The sequence below is a fragment of the Chinchilla lanigera genome, unplaced genomic scaffold (genome assembly GCF_000276665.1).
Source record: "Chinchilla lanigera isolate Chin_1 unplaced genomic scaffold, ChiLan1.0 scaffold00002, whole genome shotgun sequence".
Classification (NCBI taxonomy): domain Eukaryota; kingdom Metazoa; phylum Chordata; class Mammalia; order Rodentia; family Chinchillidae; genus Chinchilla; species Chinchilla lanigera.
Window position 1 is genome coordinate 43,339,165 of NW_004955403.1, and position 8,515 is coordinate 43,347,679.

The 8,515-nt window shown below is 41.9% G+C and overlaps 1 protein-coding gene across 1 annotated transcript in view; it reads right to left on the reverse strand.

Moving 5' to 3' along the window:
• The window catches only part of Csgalnact1 (chondroitin sulfate N-acetylgalactosaminyltransferase 1), a gene marked incomplete at its 5' end in the record, with an annotated part of 168,602 nt that extends 160,645 nt beyond the window's left edge, over positions 1–7,957 (reverse strand). The window contains 1 exon segment of the mRNA XM_013513615.1: positions 7,866–7,957.
• Positions 7,958–8,515: the final 558 nt, after the last annotated feature.

An 8,515-nucleotide genomic window follows, 5' to 3' on the forward strand; every position in this document is an offset into this window, starting at 1 on the left:
AAATGAAAGATCTCCCTGAGAGGGAAGGCAGAGACTTGCAAAAGAAGTAAGAAGAAGCAGACACTGCTTCAAATCGGCTGAAGGGTCAAATCCTTTGCCATGCTTTTCACCACCTTCCTTACCAGAAGAGTAAGGGGTCCCACTTGTTATTCACACTCAGTAGTCATTTATGCACTAAACATTTGTTGGGCACCTGCCATGGGCCAGGCATCATGCATGCATTGTAGATGTAAAGTCGTACCAACCAGGGCCCTTATGAAATCACAACTAGTAGGAAAGAAGAACAAAACAAAAATGTTGGTAAGAATACTCCATCAGAGTAGTAAAAGAAGAAAGTTAACCTAGAAATTCATCCCAGGGGAAATGGGCCAGGAAGAAGGTCCTGCCTAAGCCAAGACTTTGAGAATAAGGAGAAACTAGACAAGCCAATAAGTGTGGAAAGGCATCTCAGAGAGATGAAACAGCAATACCACTGGTCAAGGGGAGCAGTGAGCAGTGTTAGGAAAGGGTTAGGTATGGTTGCTACACCAGAGAACAGGAAATGGTGGAAAGAAAGGCCTAAAATTTACACTGAAGATGCTGGGTGCCACTACAGATTCTGACCAGGAGCAACATGAGCACATACGCCTCCTGTGAGGCCACTGTGATGCCAGAGAGGGTGACTGTAGGCTAGAAGGGAGCCACAGGAAGATATGGACAGCACTGTGTTAGCCCAAGTGCTAAGTAATAAATAAGGGCCTGAACTAAGCAGAGATGGTAGAAAATGAGGCCAGTAGTGGAAATTTAAGAGAAACAGAAAGCAGAATGCCAGTGCTTAGCAATAGGTCAGGTAAGCACGGTGAGTGCTGTAAAGTCAGATGTCAAGTATGTCTTCTGGATTTCTGGCTTGCTAACTAGGTGGGAGGAAAAAGGGGATAAGGGTGGTGACAGGTGAGGGAGAATGCAGGGACTTAGCTGGGGACGTAATGGGTTGGGGTGCTGGGGATACGTGGTAGAGGTATCCCAGAGTCCACAGTTCAGGGGAATAGGGTGACCTGGGGGTACAAATTTGGAAGTCAACAGTAAAGGGACAAAATATCACCACTCAGACCTAACGAAACTACAAAGATGAAGCAGATGAGAGGAACAGACAGTCTGGAATGTTAGGGGACATTCATGTTTAAGAAGACTATAGGAGTATGAGAAGCACCACAGAAGCTTACTATCACATTATTTAAATAAGCCAAGGGAAGTAAGAGTTTCAAGGACAGTGGTCAAAATGTCAAGTACTGGAGAGAAGTTAGGGAATATTTAACATGCATAATCTGTGTGTTTTTCTGCTCTCAGTTGCTATAACCAAATATCTGAGGGTGGGTACTTAGAAAAAGCAGGTTTATTTAGATTCTAGTTCTGAAATTTTGAGGGACTGTGCCATATGAGTTCAGCTCTGGTGAGGATCTTATGACAGATGTTGTCTTGTCAGGAGACTGTGTAAAAGGAGGACATCACAGGGCCACACAGGAATCCAGAGAGGTCAGGGTATGGCCAGACAAGAACTAATCAAAGAGCCCCACAAGATTTCAATCCCTCCTCAAGGCACACCCTCAATGACCCAAGGACTCTCATTAAACTCCACCTCCTAAATAGTCCATTACCTCCTAACAAAACTGAGGCCCAAGCTTCCACATGACACTTCGGGGGACAGACCCATCCAAACCATAGCAATCTGGTACTGATTTGTAAATACAAAAATTAGAAGTAACCAGGAATCAAATTACGATGAGATAAACACTGAGACTACAATACACAGTAAGGACTTCAGGAGGATGAAAAGTTAACTGACCATGTAACACAAAAATGGGCCCCACACTGTCTGCCAAAATGCCTAACACGTCTCCCACAAGTCTCCAGTCCCCAGAGGGGGAGCTTCTGGAAGGTGACTGGATCATTCAGAGACTATATTCAGCAGTGGGTTTATCCACTGATGAGTTCATAGTTGGATGTGCGGTTAGGAGTTCTAAAGGGGCAGGACACGGACGTGTGACGTGGAAACTGAGCTCTCCTCCTGGGCTCTTCTCTCCCTCTCTGCTTCCCGGCTGCCTTGGATTCAGGAGCTTCCCTCTGCCAGGCCCTTGCTCAAGCTCTTTTTGACTTAGAGCCAGCCAACTGTGGACTGAAACCGTGAGCAAAAATAAACTTTTCTTCCTTTAAGCTGTGGGTGTCAGGTATTTTGCCACAGCAACAGAAAAGTGATAAATACACACATGCACTTAACTAATACATGTCCACCACAATCCTCATTCCAATGTTAAGTTGTGACTCCCATTAGGGCAGATGGGAGTTTTTCAAGACTATAGGTAAATGTCATTCACTATGCTAAAAAAAGAAAAGAAAACAAAGTTTAAAAAATTACCATAATAAGTCTAACGATATAAATCATTTTTAAGTTATTTTTTTCTTCCCCTTGTCAAGACTTCTACTCATTGGTACATAGCCTGTATGTTCGGGACAAAGTTGGCTATTCACATGTTTTATAAAGTGAGTAAGTACATGACAACCAGTAGACCTGGCTTACAGGTTTTCCAGCATTCCTCCATTAATTTTGCTGAACATTTTTCTAATTAATTCCTTTTTGGCTTCAATTAGCCTTGTTGGTTTCTGTTTCCTGAAACCAAGAATGCTAAATAATTTCCACATTTTATTTTGCTAATATGTAAAGTCTTTTAAATTAACCATCATTAAAATAATTAATTAGCCATCTTAAAAGAAGATTTCAAGTTTAACAATTAAGGGGAAAAGGCCAGAACTTCAAGGTAAAAGTTTCTCCTTTGAAGGGAACATTAGCTTTCTGAAAATAAAATACACTCTTTTTCTCATTTCTCTATGGATGACTGAGACCTTCATTAGAGATGGGGTCCCAATCCAAGAACTGGTACCTGGTAACCACAAGGTACACAAAAAGCTTCAATGTATATGTGGAGAGTTGAAAATATGTAATACTTTATTAAAACATTTAAGTGTGATCCTCAAGTAGTATTTCTGATTAGTATATATTTTTAAAGAACTTTAGAAAAGAATTTAAAGTATCAACTTGGGTTAGAAATTTGCTTAGTAGAAGAGATGAATTTTATGAGAAGAGGGCTAGACTCTATGATTATGTTTGTAACATAAAAATCTAAGTAACACTGAGCTATGCATTTCTAGAAGCTTTGTAATTCTTCCTCTGCTTGCCCTCTGCTCTGTATTTTTCAGTCCCATCTCAGCTCAGACCTTGCTAGGCAGCTCCCTCACATTTCTGCCTGACCTCTGGTCTCAACTCACAGAATCCTGCCTGATGTGATTCCACTTTCTTTGTACTACTTCGAAAAAGATATTGCATTCTGGGTCAGACCCTTGGAGTACAAAAAGAACTGCCTCCTAAGTGTTAGCTGAACATTTCAAAATTGCATTCTTTCAAAATGATACTGTTATTTACACTTTTAGAGCCATGCTTCTCCATGAGAAAGGTTTATTATCATAATGAGGGAGAAAAAGCCAAAAGACTAAAGTGGCTAACTTCTTCTGAGCAATCATATCAAGGCCTGGAGTCTGTCAGGCCCTCAGCTTGTGAAAGAACAAACATTTCTGCTCTTAATCATCAAATTAAATTTTTAAGTGTCATACAAGTATTTCTGGATGAGCAATAAGATCCTATTATCTTCGCTAAAGAAAAAGAGATGAGGAAGTGAGTAATTCTGAATCAGATTTTAACTGCAAAAGTAGACAACAATAAGAAAAAGGATAATAAGGTCTAAAATTAAATACAGATGATCTTACCAATGTAAATGTGGTTTGGTTTTATCATTATATATTAAATGACAGGTTTATTTAGTTTTTAAGTACAAATGATTTAAAAATCGAAACAAGAAGAAATAAAGCTCAAAGAATAAAAAGTCTCCAAATCAAAGAAATGCTTTTTATTTCTTGTGAAAGAAAATTATCTTCATAAAAGCAAGAACTCTGACTTTCTTTCTACTTTTAATTGTGATAAACCACACATAAAGTAAAATGTACCATTGAAACATTTGTAAGTGCACAACTCAGTAGTGTTAAGGATATTCACAGTGTGCTAATACAATTCACTGACTTACAGCCAAAGTTCAGATCTTCTTCATCTTACAAAACTAAACTCTACACCCACTGAACAAGTCTCCACTGTCCCCTACACACCAACCTCTGGCAACTTCCAGTCTACTTTGTTCTCTATGAATGCTCTAGATATCTCATGGAAATTGAATCACACAGAATTTGTCCTGTTATGTCCGGTACAATGTCCTCAAGGTTCATCCAGATTGTAGACGGTCTCAGAATTCCCTTCCTTTTTAAGACTGACTATCATCCCATTGTTTGGAGACAGCATTCTTGGATAATGCATTCATCTGAAAAAGGCTTCTCAGGTTACTTCTGCTGTCTTTGATTAACCAAGCAGGTCCTGGTGCTGGACTGAGACTACCTGGGTTCAAATCCTTCCCCTTTGTGGGAGCACAGAAAAGACAAATCTTAAAGAGAAAGAAGGAAGTCGAGGGAGGGTAGGCACACTGTCAATCCAGGCAAAGGAAAATGCCAGCAGTGATAGGGTTTGGTGAGGGTTTTCAGATACCAGAAACTCATCCAAACATTTGTTTGCGACTATGAATATGAAAGGACATATGCTAGATCTTAGGAAAGGCTCCTTCTGACACTGCCTGTTCCCAGGGAAGGAGGGAGAGTCTGGAGGCTAGAGATGCGGGAGGTCGTGTGGGTAGAAAAGGCAGAAGAAGCCCTAGTGGTGGGAGGCAGAAGTGCAGGTTTGGAAGCTTGGACCTAATTCCCTGAGTAGGAATCTCAGTAAAGCAGATTCCTAAAACAGAATAAAGGCAAGAAACAAGGCCTAATCAAGTATTAATCAATAAGAAGTTAAAACTGGCCAGAAGGTACACATCACTGGATACTCAATTTGGTGCCAGTGTGAACCTCTTGGGGTGGCCTCAAGTGTGGAAAACAGACCATGGCTCCAGAGTATAGATCAGAATTCAGGGGGTCAAAGCTGACCCTCATGAAAAGCTTAGAGACTTTACATTGCACCTTATTCCAAGAAATGAAAATATCTTAAAAGTAAAAAAGAGATATGTCCAAAAGAAGGTTACTTACTCAGATGCAAACTGTTCTACTTGATTATCTGGCTTTTCAAATATGCCAAGTTACTACACGATAGTTTTATGATATAGACATGCATTACTTAACAGGGATGAGTTCTGAGAAATGCCTCGTAAGAGGATTTCACAGAGCAAACTTACATGAATTTCAAAGGCTACAATGTCCCTCAGTGATACAGTCTTACAGGGCAACCACTTCCAGGATTGGAAATGTCTTTCTGCAGCACATAGCTGTATTTACACCTGCTTCATTCCCTAGAAGATTGCATCAGTGACCACTTTATGGTACTTGATAAATATTGATCCTAAGCCGGCAGTACTCCCAAGAGCCTACAAGCTACTGTGTCTACAGAATCTTGACTCCCAGACACTGTGGAGGTGTAGCATCAACTGAGCAAGAAAAGGTCTGCTCTCTGCTTACAAGACCACCTTGCAAACAGACAATGCATTTCACATAGGAGACATCTCTGTATTCACTTTCCATCTTTCATTCACTTGCTCACTCATATATCCATGCCTTTATGAGGCACGTTATGGGAGCCAGGCCCTGGTTCTCAGGACTAAGCAATATCTATAGAGGAAAGTTCCCTGGAGGAGTTGTTGTGGAGATGAGTTTTGAAGGGTGAGTAGGAGTTCTCTAAGGAGCGACAAGAAGAAAGTATTCCAGGCAGAAAAAAAGAGCATGGAGACAATACAGCTTCAAAGGCGGAAGGAGCAGGCAAGAGACCAGCCGTGGAGTGACCTGAGCAGATGGCATCAAAGCACAGGGAGGGGAAGGACAGCACTGAGAGACAGCGGGGCCTCTCTTTCTGACAGGAGGAAGGGAATTAAGATGTGGAAATGTGGGAACATTTTAGGGTAGGGAGTGGCAGAAAAGACCTCAGTGAGCTGTGACAAGCTACTGAATGAAGCTAAATATATGATGAGCAGCAATTAGCCGAGGAGGCACCACGCTGGGACAGGTTCTATGAAGGCTGAGTTCAGGACACCAGAGTATCCTGATTGCAAAACTTTTATGGCCTAGCACTATTAAGCATTTGAATCAAACAATTAACTCCCTGGTCTGGGATTCCGTCATTACTAAACCCACGTGACGTGCTGCATCTGCCAACCAGATGGAGAAACGCACTCTCTTTGCGGGTGACGCTTGGGTTTCTTGTGACCTGGGAAGGGTCCGCAGCTGTAGGACATTCAAACCCCGAGTCCATAAAAGTAAGCTGTAGTTGCTGGAAAAAGATGACTGCCCTAAGTGCCCTGGAGGACCCTCGGCCCTCTGGCATCGTTCCCTGCACGTGTACTGAGATTCAACAGCATTGTGGCTGTCACTCAAATCCAACGCACGCTGTGCAGCCTTGCCCTCTGCCACCCAAGCGCATGACGCCAAGAACCTAGCTTCAGAGTATGAATCTCCTACACTTTCGCATTTGCCAAGTAGAACTTCAGCAGGTTCTGACTGCTTCTCTATTTTGCTAAGTTTATTTTGACTCTTTTCTAACATTATCTCAAAGGTATTTTTTTTTAACATTGTTCTTTTCTACCACCCCAGTCAAAAACATTAAACATCGCAAGACCCAAGATGAGAAAAATTCCATGTGCCCCTTACGTTGGCCCTGAATCCCTCAGGCCCCGGCCGCTAGACTTTTTCTACTCAGAAAGAGAATGTGTGAGCAAGTACTCTTCCATTATTTTTGTTGGTCTTACTAACTTTTGGTCAATGTTGTTTACCTTTCTATTTTTAGTAAATCAAACATAGTTCCTTTTAAAACTCCACACGCACTGTCATTTAGTACAATGCTGTTCAAACGCTCTGACTTCCCGTCTTTTATCTCAATCATGGTAACGAAAATAAAAAACAAAATGCGAAAGCAGGAGGAAAATCTCTACGGAAATCTGACGAAGGAAGACAGAAGACAAAGGGCAGATTTCAGGGATAAATGGGCATCCTGAGGACAGTTTACCTATCTTCCGTTTTATGTCAACTGAATCATTTCTAGAGAAAACTAAGGAAAGAATGGTTTTGCTGAATATACGAACCACATCCACACCTTCCCAATTCATGTTGCTCCCCGTAACATTAACAATGTCCCCAAGGTTCTTCTTGTGCTCTTTGTTAGGTTTTTAAGTTTAGTCTTGCCAGATATAATAAAATACCTTCCTGCACAGAATTTCAAAATTATCAGTTCTAAGAGCAGCTCTGAAACAATATTCCAGAGATTTACATTACCCAGACTGAAAACAATCACGTGATCCAGTAGGGTGCTACTTGCAAAGAATTCTAGGAACTACAGCCCTGAGATGTTATAAGTTTAAAAACTTGATTCTTTAGCTTTCTAAACCATTGTATGTAAATAAAAATTTGGTAGCATCGTCAAGATTACAATACCATTCACAGGGTATCATATTTTAGAAAGACGAGTATTACTATTTCGTTCTAACTTGCAAAACAAGGACAAAAACTATTTCAGTGAATTTTTTTTTAAAAAGGAGAATCGCATAAATCATTTGCCAGTTTGAGGAGAGATAAATACAAAAAAGTTGGCAAAGTTAAATGTAGATTTCAGTCTTTCAGAACTGAAGGTGAGGATTCAAAGCCAACTGATTGTATTACTTGGAGAAAAGTATTGCTATCGTGAAAGAAAAGCCTACCGGAACGAAAATGAAATTTAGCATGCTTCAAACATATCCAGAGCACTGAATAAAAGACTGACTTACCTCGAAGTACAAGCAAAGGTCAGCGTGGGGCTACATCATTTCTGCACTAGGTAGAAACTGCCTGGGCTTCTCTCCTTGAGAAGCCCAGGAATCTAAAACAGAAGAGGGGAAAAAAAGTCAGGTGACATTACAAAGTGCGAAAATGTCTCATGATCTGGTATCTAATGAACAACCCATCTGAGGTCCTACCCCCGAAAGCAAGATGGGCATCTTACCCTCTCTATTTTAATGAGTAAAATGAAAAAAATACTTGTTTCAAAATTAAAAATCTAGGTTTTAAGAGGGGAAAGCCACGTAGAAGACTATGGAAAGCCAAGCAGAGCCCTTTCACGTGGTAAAGAACAAACAAATAAACAACAAAAAAAAGCCAACCTGGCCAGGCAGAGCCCCGCCGGCTGCGAGCGCGCGGCTCCCAGGCGCAGGGCTGCTGCGAGGCTGCGAGCGCGAGTCCCGCGCGGCTTCCAGGTCGGGTCCGGAGGGAAAGTGCTGCCCCCCGCGGCAGGCACCGTGCTCAGCGCCACCGGATTGAAACGTTGAAAACAGAAAACCCTCGCGTAAGTTTTCCTCGGGGGAAGGGAGGAACCTACGCGCTCCGCAGGGGGAGGCGGCGAGGCGAGGCGAGGCGAGGCGCGCCCGCTCCCCGGGCAGCC